This window comes from Salvelinus fontinalis, chromosome 36, assembly GCF_029448725.1.
Source record: "Salvelinus fontinalis isolate EN_2023a chromosome 36, ASM2944872v1, whole genome shotgun sequence".
NCBI lineage: Eukaryota > Metazoa > Chordata > Actinopteri > Salmoniformes > Salmonidae > Salvelinus > Salvelinus fontinalis.
The window spans coordinates 26,931,051-26,953,073 of record NC_074700.1 but is presented as its reverse complement, the minus strand read 5'-3'; the positions used below and the strand labels follow the sequence as shown (position 1 = coordinate 26,953,073).

At 35.0% G+C, this 22,023-nt stretch overlaps 1 protein-coding gene and 1 long non-coding RNA gene across 2 annotated transcripts in view; one reads left to right on the top strand and one right to left on the bottom strand.

Moving 5' to 3' along the window:
- LOC129835537 (calcium uniporter regulatory subunit MCUb, mitochondrial-like) overlaps window positions 1-730 on the top strand; it is a 37,744-nt gene extending 37,014 nt beyond the window's left edge. Inside the window, exon 9 of the mRNA XM_055901212.1 lies at window positions 1-730. This exon is cut by the window's left edge and continues 875 nt beyond it. The gene's annotated coding sequence lies outside the window, so the exon portion shown is untranslated.
- A 9,785-nt stretch (window positions 731-10,515) lies between these two features.
- LOC129835536 (uncharacterized) lies at window positions 10,516-12,077 on the bottom strand. Its single transcript, XR_008756434.1, has 2 exons — window positions 11,461-12,077; window positions 10,516-11,271 (listed from the first exon to the last, which is right to left on the bottom strand). It is a non-coding gene; the product is annotated as an uncharacterized LOC129835536 (long non-coding RNA).
- Between the last annotated feature and the right edge of the window lie 9,946 nt (window positions 12,078-22,023).

Here is a 22,023-nt window from a genome sequence, read left to right as displayed (position 1 = left end):
CACTACACACACCACACACACTACACACACCACACACACTACACACTACACACACCACACACTACACACACCACACACACTACACACACCACACACTACACACACCACACACACTACACACACCACACACTATACACACCACACACACTACACACTATACACACCACACACACTACACACTATACACACACCACACACTACAGACTATACACACCACACACTACACACTATACACACCACACACACCACACACTACACACTACACACTACACACTCTACACCACACACACTACACACTACATACACCACACACACTACACTACACACTACACACTACAAAAGGAGCAATATTGTAGCACCTTTATTTGTTCCGTGTAACACCAGCTCTACATTACATCTCAGAGGGATATGGCAGAGGGATATGGCAGAGGGATATGGCAGAGGGATATGGCAGAGGGATATGGCAGAGGGATATGGCAGAGGCCTGGGTTCAAATGAATATCATTTCAGAGATTTACTATATGAAATTAATTCATCATTTTTTTATCTGTGCTTGATTGAGCTTGTCTGGATTAATGGACCAATAGAATAGTCCCAAAACCTTAAACCCCGCCCATTTGGCACTCCAGGCAGGCTAAAACAAACCAAAATATTTCAAATATTTGTGTGAACGTCTCTGTGGGAACACTGAAACTAACTCTTCTCAAATAAATAAATACATCGATATTCACTTCCTGTCCAGGTGTGGTCTATGGGATCTGGTTTCTGTGTAGCATCTTTGTTCTAAAGTAGAGTATCTGGTTTCTGTGTAGCATCTTTGTTCTAAAGTAGAGTATCTGGTTTCTGTGTAGCATCTTTGTTCTAAAGTAGAGTATCTGGGTTCCGCAGAGTATCTTTGTCTCGTGGTTCAGTCTTCAGAAAGTATTCAAACCCCACGACGTATTCTACATTTTGTTGTGTTAAAGACTCAATTCAAAATGGAATAAATATAATTATAATATAATTATTTTCTCACACATCTACACACAATACCCCATAATGACCAATGAAAACATGTTTTTATACCCCTTGAATGATATACAGAAATATCTTATTTACGTATTCAACCCAGCTGAGTTAATGCATGTTAGAATCACCTTTGACAGTGATTACAGCTTTGAGTCTTTCTGGGTAAGTCTCTAAGAGCTGTGAGTCTTTCTTGGTAAGTCTCTAAGAGCTGTGAGTCTTTCTGGGTAAGTCTCTAAGAGCTGTGAGTCTTTCTTGGTAAGTCTCTAAGAGCTGTGAGTCTTTCTGGGTAAGTCTCTAAGAGCTGTGAGTCTTTCTGGGTAAGTCTCTAAGAGCTGTGAGTCGTTCTGGGTAAGTCTCTAAGAGCTGTGAGTCTTTCTGGGTAAGTCTCTAAGAGCTGTGAGTCTTTCTGGGTAAGTCTCTAAGAGCTGTGAGTCTTTCTGGGTAAGTCTCTACGAGCTGTGAGTCTTTCTGGGTAAGTCTCTAAGAGCTGTGAGTCTTTCTGGGTAAGTCTCTAAGAGCTGTGAGTCTTTCTGGGTAAGTCTCTAAGAGCTGTGAGTCTTTCTGGGTAAGTCTCTAAGAGCTGTGAGTCTTTCTGGGTAAGTCTCTAAGAGCTGTGAGTCTTTCTGGGTAAGTCTCTAAGAGCTGTGAGTCTTTCTGGGTAAGTCTCTAAGAGCTGTGAGTCTTTCTGGGTAAGGCTCTAAGAGCTGTGAGTCTTTCTGGGTAAGTCTCTAAGAGCTGTGAGTCTTTCTGGGTAAGTCTCTAAGAGCTGTGAGTCTTTCTGGGCAAGTCTCTAAGAGCTGTGAGTCTTTCTGGGTAAGTCTCTAAGAGCTGTGAGTCTTTCTGGGTAAGTCTCTAAGAGCTGTGAGTCATTCTGTGTAAGTCTCTAAGAGCTGTGAGTCTGGGTAAGTCTATAAGAGCTGTGAGTATTTCTGGGTAAGTCTCTAAGAGCTGTGAGTCTTTCTGGGTAAGTCTCTAAGAGCTGTGAGTCTTTCTGGGTAAGTCTCTAAGAGCTGTGAGTATTTCTGGGTAAGTCTCTAAGAGCTGTGAGTCTTTCTGGGTAAGGCTCTAAGAGCTGTGAGTCTTTCTGGGTAAGTCTCTAAGAGCTGTGAGTCTTTCTGGGTAAGTCTCTAAGAGCTGAGAGTATTTCTGGGTAAGTCTCTAAGAGCTTTGCACACCTGGATCGTTGCTAGACAGCCATTTTCAAGTCTTGACATACATTTTCAAGACGATTTAAGTCAAAACTGTAACTCGGCCACTCAGAAACATTCTATGTCGTCTTGGTAACCAACTCCAGTGTATATTTGAATATTTCTGTTCCGTACAGGCTTCCTTCTTTTCACTCTGTCATTGAGGTTAGTGTTGTGAAGTAACTACAATGTTGTTGATCCATCCTCAGTTCTCTCCTGTCACAGCCATTAAACTCTGGAACTGTTCTAAAGTCATCATTGGCTTCATGGTGAAATCCCTGAGTGGTTTCCTTCCTCTCCACCAACTGAGTTAGGAAGGACGCCTGTATCTTTGGGTGTATTAATACACCACCCAAAGTGTAATTAATAACGTCACCATGCTCAAAGGGATATTCAATGTCTGCTTTTTATTTTATCCATCTACCAATAGGTGGCCTTCTTTGTGAGGCATTGGAAAACCTCCCTGGTCTTTGTGGTTGAATCTGTGTTTGAAATTCACTGCTCAACTGAGGGACCTTACAGATAATAAGGTGTGGGGTACAGAGATGAAATCGTCATTAAAAAATTAAACACTATTGTTGCAGTGAATCCATGCAACTTATTATGTGACTTGTTAAAGCACATTGTTACTCCTGAACTTATTTAGTCTTGCCATAACAAAGGGGTTGAATACCTATTGACTCAAGACATTTCAGCTTTAAATTTTTTATGTATTTGTAGACATTTCTTAACTTAACAAAATGTGTAAGTGAATACTTTCTGAAAGCACTGCAGTAGTAGTAGAGTTACTGTACATTGGGTTCGGTGTCATGTCTCAGTGTATATTGAATCTGGTATAGTTTTGTCAATCTTTAGTAGAGTATCTTGGTTCAGGAGAGTATCTGGTTCAGTAGAATATCTTGATTCAGTAGAGTATTTTGATTCAGTAGAGTATCTTGGTTCAGGAGAGTATCTTGATTCAGTAGAGTATCTTGGTTCAGTAGAGTATCTTGATTCAGTAGAGTATCTTGATTCAGTAGAGTATCTTGGTTCAGTAGAGCATCTTGATTCAGGAGAGTATCTTGGTTCAGGAGAGTATCTTGGTTCAGGAGAGTATCTTGGTTCAGGAGAGTACCTTGGTTCAGTAGAGTATCTTGGTTCAGTAGAGTATCTTGGTTCAGTAGAGTATCTTGATTCAGGAGAGTACCTTGGTTCAGTAGAGCACGTGTAAAACTCATTCCACAGAGGGCCGAGTGTCTGCGGGGTTTTCACTCCTACATTGTCCTTGATTGAAGAATTAAGGTCACTGATTAGTAAGGAACTCCCCTCACCTGGTTGTCCAGATCTCAGTAAGGAACTCTCCTCACCTGGTTGTCTAGGTCTCAGTAAGGAACTCCCCTCACCTGGTTGTCCAGATCTCAGTAAGGAACTCTCCTCACCTGGTTGTCTAGGTCTCAGTAAGGAACTCTCCTCACCTGGTTGTCTAGGTCTCAATAAGGAACTCCCCTCACCTGGTTGTCTAGGTCTCAGTAAGGAACTCCCCTCACCTGGTTGTCTAGGTCTCAGTAATGAACTCCCCTCACCTGGTTGTCTAGGTCTCAGTAAGGAACTCTCCTCACCTGGTTGCCTAGGGCTCAGTAAGGAACTCTCCTCACCTGGTTGTCTAGGTCTCAGTAAGGAACTCCCCTCACCTGGTTGTCTAGGTCTCAGTAAGGAACTCCCCTCACCTGGTTGTCTAGGTCTCAGTAAGGAACTCCCCTCACCTGGTTGTCTAGGTCTCAGTAAGGAACTCCCCTCACCTGGTTGTCTAGGTCTCAGTAAGGAACTCTCCTCACCTGGTTGTCTAGGTCTCAGTAAGGAACTCCCCTCACCTGGTTGTTTAGGTCTCAGTAAGGAACTCTCCTCACCTGGTTGTCTAGTTCTCAGTAAGGAACTCTCCTCACCTGGTTGTCTAGGTCTCAGTAAGGAACTCTCCTCACCTGGTTGCCTAGGGCTCAGTAAGGAACTCTCCTCACCTGGTTGTCTAGGTCTCAGTAAGGAACTCCCCTCACCTGGTTGTCTAGGTCTCAGTAAGGAACTCTCCTCACCTGGTTGTCTAGGTCTCAGTAAGGAACTCTCCTCACCTGGTTGTCTAGGTCTCAGTAAGGAACTCCCCTCACCTGGTTGTCTAGGTCTCAGTAAGGAACTCTCCTCACCTGGTTGTTTAGGTCTCAGTAAGGAACTCTCCTCACCTGGTTGCCTAGGGCTCAGTAAGGAACTCTCCTCACCTGGTTGTCTAGGTCTCAGTAAGGAACTCCCCTCACCTGGTTGTCTAGGTCTCAGTAAGGAACTCACCTCACCTGGTTGTCTAGGTCTTAACTGGACACAAATTGAATGGGGGAAGAAAACAGCAGACCAGCCTTTCATGGAATAAGTTTGACACCCCTGCAGTAGAGTAGTTTGTCTCAGTGGAGTATCTTGGTTTAGTAGAATAGCTTTATTCAGTGGAGTATCTTGGATCAGTAGAATAGCTTTATTCAGTGGAGTATCTTGGTTCAGTAGAATAGCTTTATTCAGTGGAGTATCTTGGATCAGTAGAATAGCTTTATTCAGTGGAGTATCTTGGTTCAGTAGAATAGCTTTATTCAGTGGAGTATCTTGATTCAGTAGAGTATCTTGCTTTAGTGGAGTATCTTGGTTCAGTAGAGTATCTTGCTTTAGTGGAGTATCTTGGTTCAGTAGAGTATATTGCTTTAGTGGAGTATCTTGGTTCAGTAGAATAGCTTTATTCAGTGGAGTATCTTGATCCAGTAGAATATCTTGCTTTAGTGGAGTATCTTGGTTCAGTAGAATAGCTTTATTCAGTGGAGTATCTTGGTTCAGTAGAGTATCTTGGTTCAGTGGAGTATCTTGCTTTAGTGGAGTATCTTGGTTCAGTAGAGTATCTTGCCTCAGTGCTTCTTGATTCTAGTGCAGTATTGTGAACATAGAATTAGAATACTAGAATGGTCAAGAACCTTATTATGATGGGATAAAGGTCAGCCATTTTGTTCAGGGAGGTGGTCAACCATCGTTTGCCAGTGCTGTGATCAGATATGGTTTAAAACTATGAACTCGAAGAATGATTCTGCACTGTATGTTATTTATTTATTTATAAAATTATTCCATAAAATTCTCAAATTAACTGCCAATATTTAAAACATTTTAACCTTTATTTAACTAGGCAAGTCAGTTAAGAACAAATTATTATTTTCAATGATGGCCTAGGAACAGTGGGTTAACTGCCTTGTTCAGGGGCAGAACGACAGATTTTCACCTTGTCAGCTCAGGGATTCGATCTTGCAACCTTTCGGTTACTAGTCCAACGCTCTAACCACTAGGCTGGCTACCTGCCGCCCCAATATGTCAACATTCCATTTAAACAATGCAGCCAATCCACAGCCATACATCTGGCTGACATCACTCCAATCTAAACCTATCAGACGATAGGACTTAGACAATTCGTACATCCACTGATATTGTATCATGTAATAGCACTCACAGCTTTATTTGTCAATTCAAATACATCACCTGCCGTACTTTTATTTTCCTGCAGTAAAGTAAAATCAGGATTGTGCTTCCACTGCCATTCATTTCATTCAGGTCGTTATCATGGAAACGTCACAATAAGTTGCAGAGTGTTCGATTTGCCAGCTGGGGGGCAAGGAGAGACACACAGCTCCGCTAAAACCATTTGGTGCGAATCGTTTTCAAGGGATTATGAAATAAAATGTTAACTATTTGGTTGTGATATCAACACCTCTTGAAGAGCGTAGTCAGACCTACAAATGTGAAATTATGCAAAACAATTGCGTACATTTAGTTCTATCATCAGAGTTATACAGGAAGTAACTGTTTAGCTCTATCATCAGAGTTATACAGGAAGTAACTGTTTAGCTCTATCATCAGAGTTATACAGGAAGTAACTGTTTAGCTCTATCATCAGAGTTATACAGGAAGTAACTGTTTAGCTCTATCATCAGAGTTATACAGGAAGTAACTGTAGTTCTATCATCAGAGTTATACAGGAAGTAACTGTAGTTCTATCATCAGAGTTATACAGGAAGTAACTGTTTAGCTCTATCATCAGAGTTATACAGGAAGTAACTGTTTAGCTCTATCATCAGAGTTATACAGGAAGTAACTGTTTAGTTCTATCATCAGAGTTATACAGGAAGTAACTGTTTAGTTCTATCATCAGAGTTATACAGGAAGTAACTGTTTAGTTCTATCATCAGAGTTATACAGGAAGTAACTGTTTAGTTCTATCATCAGAGTTATACAGGAAGTAACTGTTTAGCTCTATCATCAGAGTTATACAGGAAGTAACTGTAGTTCTATCATCAGAGTTATACAGGAAGTAACTGTAGTTCTATCATCAGAGTTATACAGGAAGTAACTGTTTAGCTCTATCATCAGAGTTATACAGGAAGTAACTGTTTAGCTCTATCATCAGAGTTATACAGGAAGTAACTGTTTAGTTCTATCATCAGAGTTATACAGGAAGTAACTGTTTAGTTCTATCATCAGAGTTATACAGGAAGTAACTGTTTAGTTCTATCATCAGAGTTATACAGGAAGTAACTGTTTAGTTCTATCATCAGAGTTATACAGGAAGTAACTGTAGTTCTATCATCAGAGTTATACAGGAAGTAACTGTTTAGCTCTATCATCAGAGTTATACAGGAAGTAACTGTTTAGCTCTATCATCAGAGTTATACAGGAAGTAACTGTAGTTCTATCATCAGAGTTATACAGGAAGTAACTGTTTAGTTCTATCATCAGAGTTATACAGGAAGTAACTGTAGTTCTATCATCAGAGTTATACAGGAAGTAACTGTTTAGCTCTATCATCAGAGTTATACAGGAAGTAACTGTTTAGCTCTATCATCAGAGTTATACAGGAAGTAACTGTTTAGCTCTATCATCAGGGTTATACAGGAAGTACCTGTAGTTCTATCATCAGAGTTATACAGGAAGTAACTGTTTAGCTCTATCATCAGGGTTATACAGGAAGTACCTGTAGTTCTATCATCAGAGTTATACAGGAAGTAACTGTTTAGTTCTATCATCAGAGTTATGCAGGAAGTAACTGTTTAGTTCTATCATCAGAGTTATACAGGAAGTAACTGTTTAGCTCTATCATCAGAGTTATACAGGAAGTAACTGTAGTTCTATCATCAGAGTTATACAGGAAGTAACTGTAGTTCTATCATCAGAGTTATACAGGAAGTAACTGTTTAGTTCTATCATCAGAGTTATACAGGAAGTAACTGTAGTTCTATCATCAGAGTTATACAGGAAGTAACTGTTTAGCTCTATCATCAGAGTTATACAGGAAGTAACTGTTTAGCTCTATCATCAGAGTTATACAGGAAGTAACTGTAGCTCTATCATCAGGGTTATACAGGAAGTACCTGTAGTTCTATCATCAGAGTTATACAGGAAGTAACTGTTTAGTTCTATCATCAGAGTTATACAGGAAGTAACTAGTTCTATCATCAGGGTTATACAGGAAGTAACTGTTTAGTTCTATCATCAGAGTTATACAGGAAGTAACTGTTTAGCTCTATCATCAGAGTTATACAGGAAGTAACTGTTTAGCTCTATCATCAGAGTTATACAGGAAGTAACTGTAGTTCTATCATCAGAGTTATACAGGAAGTAACTGTTTAGTTCTATCATCAGAGTTATACAGGAAGTAACTGTAGTTCTATCATCAGAGTTATACAGGAAGTAACTGTTTAGCTCTATCATCAGAGTTATACAGGAAGTAACTGTTTAGCTCTATCATCAGAGTTATACAGGAAGTAACTGTTTAGTTCTATCATCAGAGTTATACAGGAAGTAACTGTAGTTCTATCATCAGAGTTATACAGGAAGTAACTGTAGTTCTATCATCAGAGTTATACAGGAAGTAACTGTAGTTCTATCATCAGAGTTATACAGGAAGTAACTGTTTAGCTCTATCATCAGAGTTATACAGGAAGTAACTGTAGTTCTATCATCAGAGTTATACAGGAAGTAACTGTTTAGTTCTATCATCAGAGTTATACAGGAAGTAACTGTTTTGTTCTATCATCAGAGTTATACAGGAAGTAACTGTTTAGCTCTATCATCAGAGTTATACAGGAAGTAACTGTTTAGTTCTATCATCAGAGTTATACAGGAAGTAACTGTTTAGTTCTATCATCAGAGATATACAGGAAGTAACTGTAGTTCTATCATCAGAGTTATACAGGAAGTAACTGTTTAGCTCTATCATCAGAGTTATACAGGAAGTAACTGTTTAGCTCTATCATCAGAGTTATACAGGAAGTAACTGTAGCTCTATCATCAGGGTTATACAGGAAGTACCTGTAGTTCTATCATCAGAGTTATACAGGAAGTAACTGTTTAGTTCTATCATCAGAGTTATACAGGAAGTAACTGTTTAGCTCTATCATCAGAGTTATACAGGAAGTAACTGTAGTTCTATCATCAGAGTTATACAGGCAGTAACTGTTTAGTTCTATCATCAGAGTTATACAGGAAGTAACTGTAGTTCTATCATCAGAGTTATACAGGAAGTAACTGTTTAGTTCTATCATCAGAGTTATACAGGAAGTAACTGTTTAGTTCTATCATCAGAGTTATACAGGAAGTAACTGTTTAGTTCTATCATCAGAGTTATACAGGAAGTAACTGTTTAGTTCTATCATCAGAGTTATACAGGAAGTAACTGTTTAGCTCTATCATCAGAGTTATACAGGAAGTAACTGTTTAGTTCTATCATCAGAGTTATACAGGAAGTAACTGTTTTGTTCTATCACCAGAGTTATACAGGAAGTAACTGTTTAGCTCTATCATCAGAGTTATACAGGAAGTAACTGTTTAGTTCTATCATCAGAGTTATACAGGAAGTAACTGTACTTCTATCATCAGAGTTATACAGGAAGTAACTGTTTAGTTCTATCATCAGAGTTATACAGGAAGTAACTGTAGTTCTATCATCAGAGTTATACAGGAAGTAACTGTTTAGTTCTATCATCAGAGTTATACAGGAAGTAACTGTAGTTCTATCATCAGAGTTATACAGGAAGTAACTGTAGTTCTATCATCAGAGTTATACAGGAAGTAACTGTAGTTCTATCATCAGAGTTATACAGGAAGTAACTGTTTAGCTCTATCATCAGAGTTATACAGGAAGTAACTGTTTAGCTCTATCATCAGAGTTATACAGGAAGTAACTGTTTAGCTCTATCATCAGAGTTATACAGGAAGTAACTGTAGTTCTATCATCAGAGTTATACAGGACGTAACTGTAGTTCTATCATCAGAGTTATACAGGAAGTAACTGTAGTTCTATCATCAGAGTTATACAGGAAGTAACTGTTTAGCTCTATCATCAGAGTTATACAGGAAGTAACTGTTTAGCTCTATCATCAGAGTTATACAGGAAGTAACTGTTTAGCTCTATCATCAGAGTTATACAGGAAGTAACTGTTTAGTTCTATCATCAGAGTTATACGGGAAGTAACTGTAGTTCTATCATCAGAGTTATACAGGAAGTAACTGTTTAGCTCTATCATCAGAGTTATACAGGAAGTAACTGTAGTTCTATCATCAGAGTTATACAGGAAGTAACTGTTTAGCTCTATCATCAGAGTTATACAGGAAGTAACTGTAGTTCTATCATCAGAGTTATACAGGAAGTAACTGTAGTTCTATCATCAGAGTTATACAGGAAGTAACTGTAGTTCTATCATCAAAGTTATACAGGAAGTAACTGTAGTTCTGTCATCAGAGTTATACAGGAAGTAACTGCCTGTTTTTCATAAGCATCAGTTGATCATGTCATTTTAGGTACGTAGGGTAGCCTCGCGATATCTCTCAATATTGGCCACCATTAATTGGATATTTTTGTGATATAAAAGTGAACTGACATTGAGTGGTGGCCAATAGTGGTTTAGGTTAATTTCCCATCCTTTGTGGGCTCAGCCTGTCAAGCAGCAGAAGGGCTGTACTTTCTTCTCCAACCAATATAGGCCCACCTAGCGAAGATAGACAACATTATCCCCTTTTCAACATTTGTTGAGTGTTTAATTACGATTTCTACTGACAGACTACATTGATTGATGGACCAGTCAAATTGACTGTGTAAAATCCCATGGTAGGGGGGGGGGAGGGAGAGAGAAAGACTCTCCGTATTTAAAGGGACAGTAACAGGGCACAGTAAGAGTTCAAGTTCACATATGCAAGAAGACCACACCATAAACCCTTTACTAAAAAATAAAACAAACATCAAATCAATAAATAAAATCATGTAACAAGACCAAACAACTGGGTTCTCAAGTTCTTTATTGACATCATTCAGCATAAACAACGTATAACATTGTAATAACGATTTATTACTCTTTATTATGTATGAATAGGCTATATCGCTCAAATTCAAATCTGGACCTCGACGCCAGTTCAACTGCTTTTTCCCCATTGTTCCCCTCTAATCAGGGACTGATTTAGACCTGGGACACCAGGTGGGGTGATATTAATGATCAGGGACTGATTTAGACCTGGGACACCAGATAGGGTGATATTAATGATCAGGGCCTGATTTAAACCTGGGACACCAGGTGGGGTGATATTAATGATAAGGGCCTGATTTAGACCTGGGACACCAGGTGGGGTGATATTAATGATCAGGGCCTGATTTAGACCTGGGACACCAAGTGGGGTGATATTAAGGATCAGGGCCTGATTTAGACCTGGGACACTAGGTGGGGTGATATTAAGGATCAGGGCCTGATTTAGACCTGGGACACCAGGTGGGGTGATATTAAGGATCAGGGCCTGATTTAGACCTGGGACACCAGGTGGGGTGATATTAATGATCAGGGCCTGATTTAGACCTGGGACACCAGGTGGGGTGATATTAAGGATCAGGGCCTGATTTAGACCTGGGACACCAGGTGGGGTGATATTAATGATCAGGGCCTGATTTAGACCTGGGACACCAGGTGGGTGATATTAATGATCAGGGACTGATTTAGACCTGGGACACTAGGTGGGGTGATATTAATGATCAGGGCCTGATTTAGACCTGGGACACCAGGTGGGTGATATTAATGATCAGGGCCTGATTTAGACCTGGGACACCCGGTGGGTGATATTAATGATCAGGGCCTGATTTAGACCTGGGACACCAGGTGGGGTGATATTAATGATCAGGGCCTGATTTAGACCTGGGACACCAGGTGGGTGATATTAATGATCAGGGCCTGATTTAGACCTGGGACACCAAGTGGGGTGATATTAATGATCAGGGACTGATTTAGACCTGGGACACCAGGTGGGGTGGTATTGATTATTAGGTACAACAGAAAAGCAGCAGTAGTCCAGAGACGGAACGGTACCATTTGAAAATACCTCCTGGTCTATATCAACGTCACAGGTTGTATTTAGTGACGGCAGCCCAGCCAGTGTGAGTGCGGATCCAGTCAAAGTAGTGTGCCACTTGAGTGTACACTCCAGGGAACTTGGCCTGCCCACACTTCTCCCCCCAGGAGACTATACCCCAGAGGTAGGAAACACCTAGAGAGTCCTGGCACACCAGAGGACCTCCAGAATCACCCTGACACGAGTCCACGTTGCCCTCCAGATCACCTACACACACACACACACACACACACACGGACGGACGCAAGCAGGTAAGCACACACACAAACAATAGGGAAAGACAGAGAGAGTTAATTCAGTATAAATAGTCAGAGAGAGGGAGTTAATTCAGTATAAATAGTCGTAGAGAGTTAATTCAGTATAAATAGTCAGAGAGGGAGTTAATTCAGTATAAATAGTCAGAGAGAGAGAGTTAATTCAGTATAAATAGTCAGAGAGTTAATTCAGTATAAATAGTCAGAGAGAGATAGTTAATTCAGTATAAATAGTCAGAGAAAGAGAGTTAATTCAGTATAAATAGTCAGAGAGTTAATTCAGTATAAATAGTCAAAGAGAGAGTTAATTCAGTATAAATAGTCAGAGAGTTAATTCAGTATAAATAGTCAGAGAGAGAGAGAGTTAATTCAGTATAAATAGTCAAAGAGAGAGTTAATTCAGTATAAATAGTCAGAGAGTTAATTCAGTATAAATAGTCAGAGAGAGAGTTAATTCAGTATAAATAGTCACATGGTTAATTCAGTATAAATAGTCAAAGAGAAAGTTAATTCAGTATAAATAGTCAGAGAGAGAGAGTTATTTCAGTATAAATAGTCAGAGAGTTAATTCAGTATAAATAGTCAGAGAGAGAGAGTTAATTCAGTATAAATAGTCAGAGAGGGAGTTAATTCAGTATAAATAGTCAGAGAGAGAGTTAATTCAGTATAAATAGTCAGAGAGTTAATTCAGTACAAATAGTCAGATAGTTAATTCAGTATAAATAGACAAAGAGAAAGTTAAATCAGTATAAATAGTCAGAGAGAGAGAGTTAATTCAGTATAAATAGTCAGAGAGAGAGAGTTATTTCAGTATAAATAGTCAGAGAGAGAGTTAATTCAGTATAAATAGTCAGAGAGTTAATTCAGTATAAATACTCAGAGAGAGAGAGTTAATTCAGTACAAATAGTCAGAGAGAGAGAGTTATTTCAGTATAAATAGTCAGAGAGTTAATTCAGTATAAATAGTCAGAGAGTTAATTCAGTATAAATAGTCAGAGAGAGAGAGTTAATTCAGTATAAATAGTCAGAGAGAGAGAGTTAATTCAGTATAAATAGTCAGAGAGTTAATTCAGTATAAATAGTCAGAGAGTTAATTCAGTATAAATAGTCAGAGAGTTAATTCAGGATAAATAGTCAGAGAGTTAATTCAGTATAAATAGTCAGAGAGAGAAAGTTAATTCAGTATAAATAGTCAGAGAGTTAATTCAGTATAAATAGTCAGAGAGAGAGAGTTAATTCAGTATAAATATTCAGAGAGAGAGAGTTATTTCAGTATAATTAGTCAGAGAGTTAATTCAGTGTAAATAGTCAGAGAGTTAATTCAGTATAAATAGTCAGAGAGAGAGAGTTATTTCAGTATAAATAGTCAGAGAGAGAGTTAATTCAGTATAAATAGTCAGAGAGAGAGAGTTAATTCAGTATAAATAGTCAGAGAGTTAATTCAGTATAAATAGTCAGAGAGTTAATTCAGTGTAAATAGTCAGAGAGTTAATTCAGGATAAATAGTCAGAGAGTTAATTCAGTATAAATAGTCAGAGAGAGAGAGTTAATTCAGTATAAATAGTCAGAGAGAGAGTTAATTCAGTATAAATAGTCAGAGAGAGAGAGTTAATTCAGTATAAATAGTCAGAGAGAGGGAGTTAATTCAGTATAAATAGACAGAGAGAGAGAGTTAATTCAGTATAAATAGTCAGAGAGTTAATTCAGTATAAATAGTCAGATAGTTAATTCAGTATAAATAGTCAAAGAGAAAGTTAATTCAGTATAAATAGTCAGAGAGAGAGAGTTATTTCAGTATAAATAGTCAGAGAGTTAATTCAGTATAAATAGTCAGAGAGAGAGAGTTAATTCAGTATAAATAGTCAGAGAGAGAGTTATTTCAGTATAAATAGTCAGAGAGGGAGTTAATTCAGTATAAATAGTCAGAGAGAGAGTTAATTCAGTATAAAAAGACAGAGAGAGTTAATTCAGTGTAAATAGTCAGAGAGTTAATTCAGTATAAATAGTCAAAGAGAGAGTTAATTCAGTATAAATAGTCAGAGAGTTAATTCAGTATAAATAGTCAGAGAGTTAATTCAGGATAAATAGTCAGAGAGAGAGAGTTAATTCAGTATAAATAGTCAGAGAGAGAGTTAATTCAGTATAAATAGTCAGAGAGAGAGAGTTAATTCAGTATAAATAGTCAGAGAGAGGGAGTTAATTCAGTATAAATAGACAGAGAGAGAGAGTTAATTCAGTATAAATAGTCAGAGAGTTAATTCAGTATAAATAGTCAGATAGTTAATTCAGTATAAATAGTCAAAGAGAAAGTTAATTCAGTAGAAATAGTCAGAGAGAGAGAGTTATTTTAGTATAAATAGTCAAAGATGTAATTCAGTTTAAATAATCAGAGAGAGAGAGTTAATTCAGTATAAATAGTCAGAGAGTTAATTCAGTATAAATAGTCAAAGAGAAATTTAATTCAGTATAAATAGTCAGAGAGAGAGAGTTATTTCAGTATAAATAGTCAGAGATGTAATTCAGTTTAAATAGTCAGAGAGAGAGAGTTAATTCAGTATAAATAGTCAGAGAGTTAATTCAGTATAAATAGTCAGAGAGTTAATTCAGTATAAATAGTCAGAGAGAGAGAGAGTTAATTCAGTATAAATAGTCAAAGAGAGAGTTAATTCAGTATAAATAGTCAGAGAGTTAATTCAGTATAAATAGTCAGAGAGTTAATTCAGTATAAATAGTCAGAGAGAGAGTTAATTCAGTATAAATAGTCAGATGGTTAATTCAGTATAAATAGTCAAAGAGAAAGTTAATTCAGTATAAATAGTCAGAGAGAGAGAGTTATTTCAGTATAAATAGTCAGAGAGTTAATTCAGTATAAATAGTCAGAGAGAGAGAGTTAATTCAGTATAAATAGTCAGAGAGGGAGTTAATTCAGTATAAATAGTCAGAGAGAGAGTTAATTCAGTATAAATAGTCAGAGAGTTAATTCAGTACAAATAGTCAGATAGTTAATTCAGTATAAATAGACAAAGAGAAAGTTAAATCAGTATGAATAGTCAGAGAGAGAGAGTTAATTCAGTATAAATAGTCAGAGAGAGAGAGTTATTTCAGTATAAATAGTCAGAGAGAGAGAGTTAATTCAGTATAAATAGTCAGAGAGAGAGAGTTAATTCAGTATAAATAGTCAGAGAGAGAGAGTTATTTCAGTATAAATAGTCAGAGAGAGAGTTAATTCAGTATAAATAGTCAGAGAGTTAATTCAGTATAAATACTCAGAGAGAGAGAGTTAATTCAGTACAAATAGTCAGAGAGAGAGAGTTATTTCAGTATAAATAGTCAGAGAGTTAATTCAGTATAAATAGTCAGAGAGTTAATTCAGTATAAATAGTCAGAGAGAGAGAGTTAATTCAGTATAAATAGTCAGAGAGAGAGAGTTAATTCAGTATAAATAGTCAGAGAGTTAATTCAGTATAAATAGTCAGAGAGTTAATTCAGTATAAATAGTCAGAGAGTTAATTCAGGATAAATAGTCAGAGAGTTAATTCAGTATAAATAGTCAGAGAGAGAAAGTTAATTCAGTATAAATAGTCAGAGAGTTAATTCAGTATAAATAGTCAGAGAGAGAGAGTTAATTCAGTATAAATATTCAGAGAGAGAGAGTTATTTCAGTATAATTAGTCAGAGAGTTAATTCAGTGTAAATAGTCAGAGAGTTAATTCAGTATAAATAGTCAGAGAGAGAGAGTTATTTCAGTATAAATAGTCAGAGAGAGAGTTAATTCAGTATAAATAGTCAGAGAGAGAGAGTTAATTCAGTATAAATAGTCAGAGAGTTAATTCAGTATAAATAGTCAGAGAGTTAATTCAGTGTAAATAGTCAGAGAGTTAATTCAGGATAAATAGTCAGAGAGTTAATTCAGTATAAATAGTCAGAGAGAGAGAGTTAATTCAGTATAAATAGTCAGAGAGAGAGTTAATTCAGTATAAATAGTCAGAGAGAGAGAGTTAATTCAGTATAAATAGTCAGAGAGAGGGAGTTAATTCAGTATAAATAGACAGAGAGAGAGAGTTAATTCAGTATAAATAGTCAGAGAGTTAATTCAGTATAAATAGTCAGATAGTTAATTCAGTATAAATAGTCAAAGAGAAAGTTAATTCAGTATAAATAGTCAGAGAGAGAGAGTTATTTCAGTATAAATAGTCAGAGAGTTATTTCAGTATAAATAGTCAGAGAGAGAGAGTTAATTCAGTATAAATAGTCAGAGAGAGAGTTATTTCAGTATAAATAGTCAGAGAGGGAGTTAATTCAGTATAAATAGTCAGAGAGAGAGTTAATTGAGTATAAAAAGACAGAGAGAGTTAATTCAGTGTAAATAGTCAGAGAGTTAATTCAGTATAAATAGTCAGAGATGTAATTCAGTTTAAATAGTCAGAGAGAGAGAGTTAATTCAGTATAAATAGTCAGAGAGAGAGTTAATTCAGTATAAATAGTCAGAGAGAGGGAGTTAATTCAGTATAAATAGACAGAGAGAGAGAGTTAATTCAGTATAAATAGTCAGAGAGTTAATTCAGTATAAATAGTCAGATAGTTAATTCAGTATAAATAGTCAAAGAGAAAGTTAATTCAGTATAAATAGTCAGAGAGAGAGTTATTTCAGTATAAATAGTCAGAGATTTAATTCAGTTTAAATAGTCAGAGAGAGAGTTAATTCAGTATAAATAGTCAGAGAGAGAGTTAATTCAGTATAAATAGTCAGAGAGGGAGTTAATTCAGTATAAATAGTCAGAGAGAGAGTTAATTCAGTATAAATAGTCAGATAGAGTTAATTCAGTATAAATAGTCAGATAGTTAATTCAGTATAAATAGTCAAAGAGAGAGTTAATTCAGTATAAATAGTCAGAGAGTTAATTCAGTATAAATAGTCAGAGAGTTAATTCAGGATAAATAGTCAGAGAGTTAATTCAGTATAAATAGTCAGAGAGAGAGTTAATTCAGTATAAATAGTCAGAGAGAGAGTTAATTCAGTATAAATAGTCAGAGAGAGGGAGTTAATTCAGTATAAATAGACAGAGAGAGAGAGTTAATTCAGTATAAATAGTCAGAGAGTTAATTCAGTATAAATAGTCAAAGAGAAAGTTATTTCAGTATAAATAGTCAAAGAGAAAGTTAATTCAGTATAAATAGTCAGAGAGAGAGAGTTATTTCAGTATAAATAGTCAGAGAGTTAATTCAGTATAAATAGTCAGAGAGAGAGTTAATTCAGTATAAATAGTCAGAGAGGGGAGTTAATTCAGTATAAATAGTCAGAGAGAGAGTTAATTCAGTATAAATAGACAGAGAGAGTTAATTCAGTATAAATAGTCAGAGAGTTAATTCAGTATAAATTGTCAGAGAGAGAGAGTTAATTCAGTATAAATAGTCAGAGAGAGAGTTAATTCAGTATAAATAGTCAGAGAGAGAGTTAATTCAGTATAAATAGTCAGAGAGAGAGTTAATTCAGTATAAATAGTCAGATAGTTAATTCAGTATAAATAGTCAAAGAGAGAGTTAATTCAGTATAAATAGTCAGATAGTTAATTCAGTATAAATAGTCAAAGAGAGAGTTAATTCAGTATAAATAGTCAGATAGTTAATTCAGTATAAATAGTCAAAGAGAAAGTTAATTCAGTATAAATAGTCAAAGAGAGAGTCAATTCAGTATAAATAGTCAGAGAGTTAATCCAGTATAAATAGTCAGAGAGTTAATTCAGTATAAATAGTCAGAGAGAGAGAGTTAATTCAGTATAAATAGTCAGAGAGAGAGTTAATTCAGTATAAATAGTCAGAGAGAGAGAGTTAATTCAGTATAAATAGTCAGAGAGAGGGAGTTAATTCAGTATAAATAGACAGAGAGAGAGAGTTAATTCAGTATAAATAGTCAGAGAGTTAATTCAGTATAAATAGTCAGATAGTTAGTTCAGTATAAATAGTCAAAGAGAAAGTTAATTCAGTATAAAAAGTCAGAGAGAGAGAGTTATTTCAGTATAAATAGTCAGAGATTTAATTCAGTTTAAATAGTCAGAGAGAGAGAGTTAATTCAGTATAAATAGTCAGAGAGAGAGTTAATTCAGTATAAATAGTCAGAGAGGGAGTTAATTCAGTATAAATAGTCAGAGAGAGAGTTAATTCAGTATAAATAGTCAGATAGAGTTAATTCAGTATAAATAGTCAGATAGTTAATTCAGTATAAATAGTCAAAGAGAGAGTTAATTCAGTATAAATAGTCAGAGAGTTAATTCAGTATAAATAGTCAGAGAGTTAATTCAGGATAAATAGTCAGAGAGTTAATTCAGTATAAATAGTCAGAGAGAGAGAGTTAATTCAGTATAAATAGTCAGAGAGAGAGTTAATTCAGTATAAATAGTCAGAGAGAGGGAGTTAATTCAGTATAAATAGACAGAGAGAGAGAGTTAATTCAGTATAAATAGTCAGAGAGTTAATTCAGTATAAATAGTCAGATAGTTAATTCAGTATAAATAGTCAGAGAGAGAGTTAATTCAGTATAAATAGTCAGAGAGAGAGTTAATTCAGTATAAATAGTCAGATAGTTAATTCAGTATAAATAGTCAAAGAGAGAGTTAATTCAGTATAAATAGTCAGATAGTTAATTCAGTATAAATAGTCAAAGAGAAAGTTAATTCAGTATAAATAGTCAAAGAGAGAGTTAATTCAGTATAAATAGTCAGAGAGTTAATTCAGTATAAATAGTCAGAGAGTTAATTCAGTATAAATAGTCAGAGAGAGAGAGTTAATTCAGTATAAATAGTCAGAGAGAGAGTTAATTCAGTATAAATAGTCAGAGAGAGAGAGTTAATTCAGTATAAATAGTCAGAGAGAGGGAGTTAATTCAGTATAAATAGACAGAGAGAGAGAGTTAATTCAGTATAAATAGTCAGAGAGTTAATTCAGTATAAATAGTCAGATAGTTAATTCAGTATAAATAGTCAAAGAGAAAGTTAATTCAGTATAAATAGTCAGAGAGAGAGAGTTATTTCAGTATAAATAGTCAGAGATTTAATTCAGTTTAAATAGTCAGAGAGAGAGAGTTAATTCAGTATAAATAGTCAGAGAGAGAGTTAATTCAGTATAAATAGTCAGATAGAGTTAATTCAGTATAAATAGTCAGATAGTTAATTCAGTATAAATAGTCAAAGAGAGAGTTAATTCAGTATAAATAGTCAGAGAGTTAATTCAGTATAAATAGTCAGAGAGTTAATTCAGGATAAATAGTCAGAGAGTTAATTCAGTATAAATAGTCAGAGAGAGAGAGTTAATTCAGTATAAATAGTCAGAGAGAGAGTTAATTCAGTATAAATAGTCAGAGAGAGGGAGTTAATTCAGTATAAATAGACAGAGAGAGAGAGTTAATTCAGTATAAATAGTCAGAGAGTTAATTCAGTATAAATAGTCAGATAGTTAATTCAGTATAAATAGTCAAAGAGAAAGTTAATTCAGTATAAATAGTCAGAGAGAGAGAGTTATTTCAGTATAAATAGTCAGAGAGTTAATTCAGTATAAATAGTCAGAGAGAGAGTTAATTCAGTATAAATAGTCAGAGAGGGGAGTTAATTCAGTATAAATAGTCAGAGAGAGAGTTAATTCAGTATAAATAGACAGAGAGAGTTAATTCAGTATAAATAGTCAGAGAGTTAATTCAGTATAAATAGTCAGAGAGAGAGAGTTAATTCAGTATAAATAGTCAGAGAGTTAATTCAGTATAAATAGTCAGAGAGTTAATTCAGGATAAATAGTCAGAGAGTTAATTCAGTATAAATAGTCAGAGAGAGAGTTAATTCAGTATAAATAGTCAGAGAGAGAGTTAATTCAGTATAAATAGTCAGAGAGAGGGAGTTAATTCAGTATAAATAGACAGAGAGAGAGAGTTAATTCAGTATAAATAGTCAGAGAGTTAATTCAGTATAAATAGTCAGAGAGAGAGAGTTATTTCAGTATAAATAGTCAGAGAGTTAATTCAGTATAAATAGTCAGAGAGAGAGTTAATTCAGTATAAATAGTCAGAGAGGGGAGTTAATTCAGTATAAATAGTCAGAGAGAGAGTTAATTCAGTATAAATAGACAGAGAGAGTTAATTCAGTATAAATAGTCAGAGAGTTAATTCAGTATAAATAGTCAGAGAGAGAGAGTTAATTCAGTATAAATAGTCAGAGAGAGAGTTAATTCAGTATAAATAGACAGAGAGAGAGTTAATTCAGTATAAATAGTCAGAGTTAATTCAGTATAAATAGTCAAAGAGAGAGTTAATTCAGTATAAATAGTCAGATAGTTAATTCAGTATAAATAGTCAAAGAGAGAGTTAATTCAGTATAAATAGTCAGATAGTTAATTCAGTATAAATAGTCAAAGAGAAAGTTAATTCAGTATAAATAGTCAGAGAGAGAGAGAGTTAATTCAGTATAAATAGTCAGAGAGTTAATTCAGTATAAATAGTCAGAGAGAGAGAGTTAATTCAGTATAAATAGTCAGAGAGAGAGTTAATTCAGTATAAATAGTCAGAGAGGGAGTTAATTCAGTATAAATAGTCAGAGAGAGAGTTAATTCAGTATAAATAGACAGAGAGAGTTAATTCGGTATAAATAGTCAGAGAGTTAATTCAGTATAAATAGTCAAAGAGAGAGTTAATTCAGTATAAATAGTCAGAGAGTTAATTCAGTATAAATAGTCAGAGAGAGAGTTAATTCAGTATAAATAGTCAGATAGTTAATTCAGTATAAATAGTCAAAGAGAGAGTTAATTCAGTATAAATAGTCAGATAGTTAATTCAGTATAAATAGTCAAAGAGAGAGTTAATTCAGTATTAATAGTCAGAGAGTTAATTCAGTATAAATAGCCAAAGAGAGAGTTAACTTAGTATAAATAGTCAGAGAGTTAATTCAGTATAAATAGTCAGAGAGAGAGAGTTATTTCAGTATAAATAGTCAGAGAGAGTTAATTCAGTATAAATTGTCAGAGAGTTAATTCAGTATAAATAGTCAGAGAGAGAGAGTTAATTCAGTATAAATATTCAGAGAGAGAGAGTTATTTCAGTATAAATAGTCAGAGAGTTAATTCAGTATAAATAGTCAGAGAGTTAATTCAGTATAAATAGTCAGAGAGAGAGAGTTAATTCAGTATAAATAGTCAGAGAGAGGGAGTTAATTCAGTATAAATAGACAGAGAGAGAGAGTTAATTCAGTATAAATAGTCAGAGAGTTAATTCAGTATAAATAGTCAGATAGTTAATTCAGTATAAATAGTCAAAGAGAAAGTTAATTCAGTATAAATAGTCAGAGAGAGAGAGTTATTTCAGTATAAATAGTCAGAGATTTAATTCAGTTTAAATAGTCAGAGAGAGAGAGTTAATTCAGTATAAATAGTCAGAGAGAGAGTTAATTCAGTATAAATAGTCAGATAGAGTTAATTCAGTATAAATAGTCAGATAGTTAATTCAGTATAAATAGTCAAAGAGAGAGTTAATTCAGTATAAATAGTCAGAGAGTTAATTCAGTATAAATAGTCAGAGAGTTAATTCAGGATAAATAGTCAGAGAGTTAATTCAGTATAAATAGTCAGAGAGAGAGAGTTAATTCAGTATAAATAGTCAGAGAGAGAGTTAATTCAGTATAAATAGTCAGAGAGAGGGAGTTAATTCAGTATAAATAGACAGAGAGAGAGAGTTAATTCAGTATAAATAGTCAGAGAGTTAATTCAGTATAAATAGTCAGATAGTTAATTCAGTATAAATAGTCAAAGAGAAAGTTAATTCAGTATAAATAGTCAGAGAGAGAGAGTTATTTCAGTATAAATAGTCAGAGAGTTAATTCAGTATAAATAGTCAGAGAGAGAGTTAATTCAGTATAAATAGTCAGAGAGGGGAGTTAATTCAGTATAAATAGTCAGAGAGAGAGTTAATTCAGTATAAATAGACAGAGAGAGTTAATTCAGTATAAATAGTCAGAGAGTTAATTCAGTATAAATAGTCAGAGAGAGAGAGTTAATTCAGTATAAATAGTCAGAGAGTTAATTCAGTATAAATAGTCAGAGAGTTAATTCAGGATAAATAGTCAGAGAGTTAATTCAGTATAAATAGTCAGAGAGAGAGTTAATTCAGT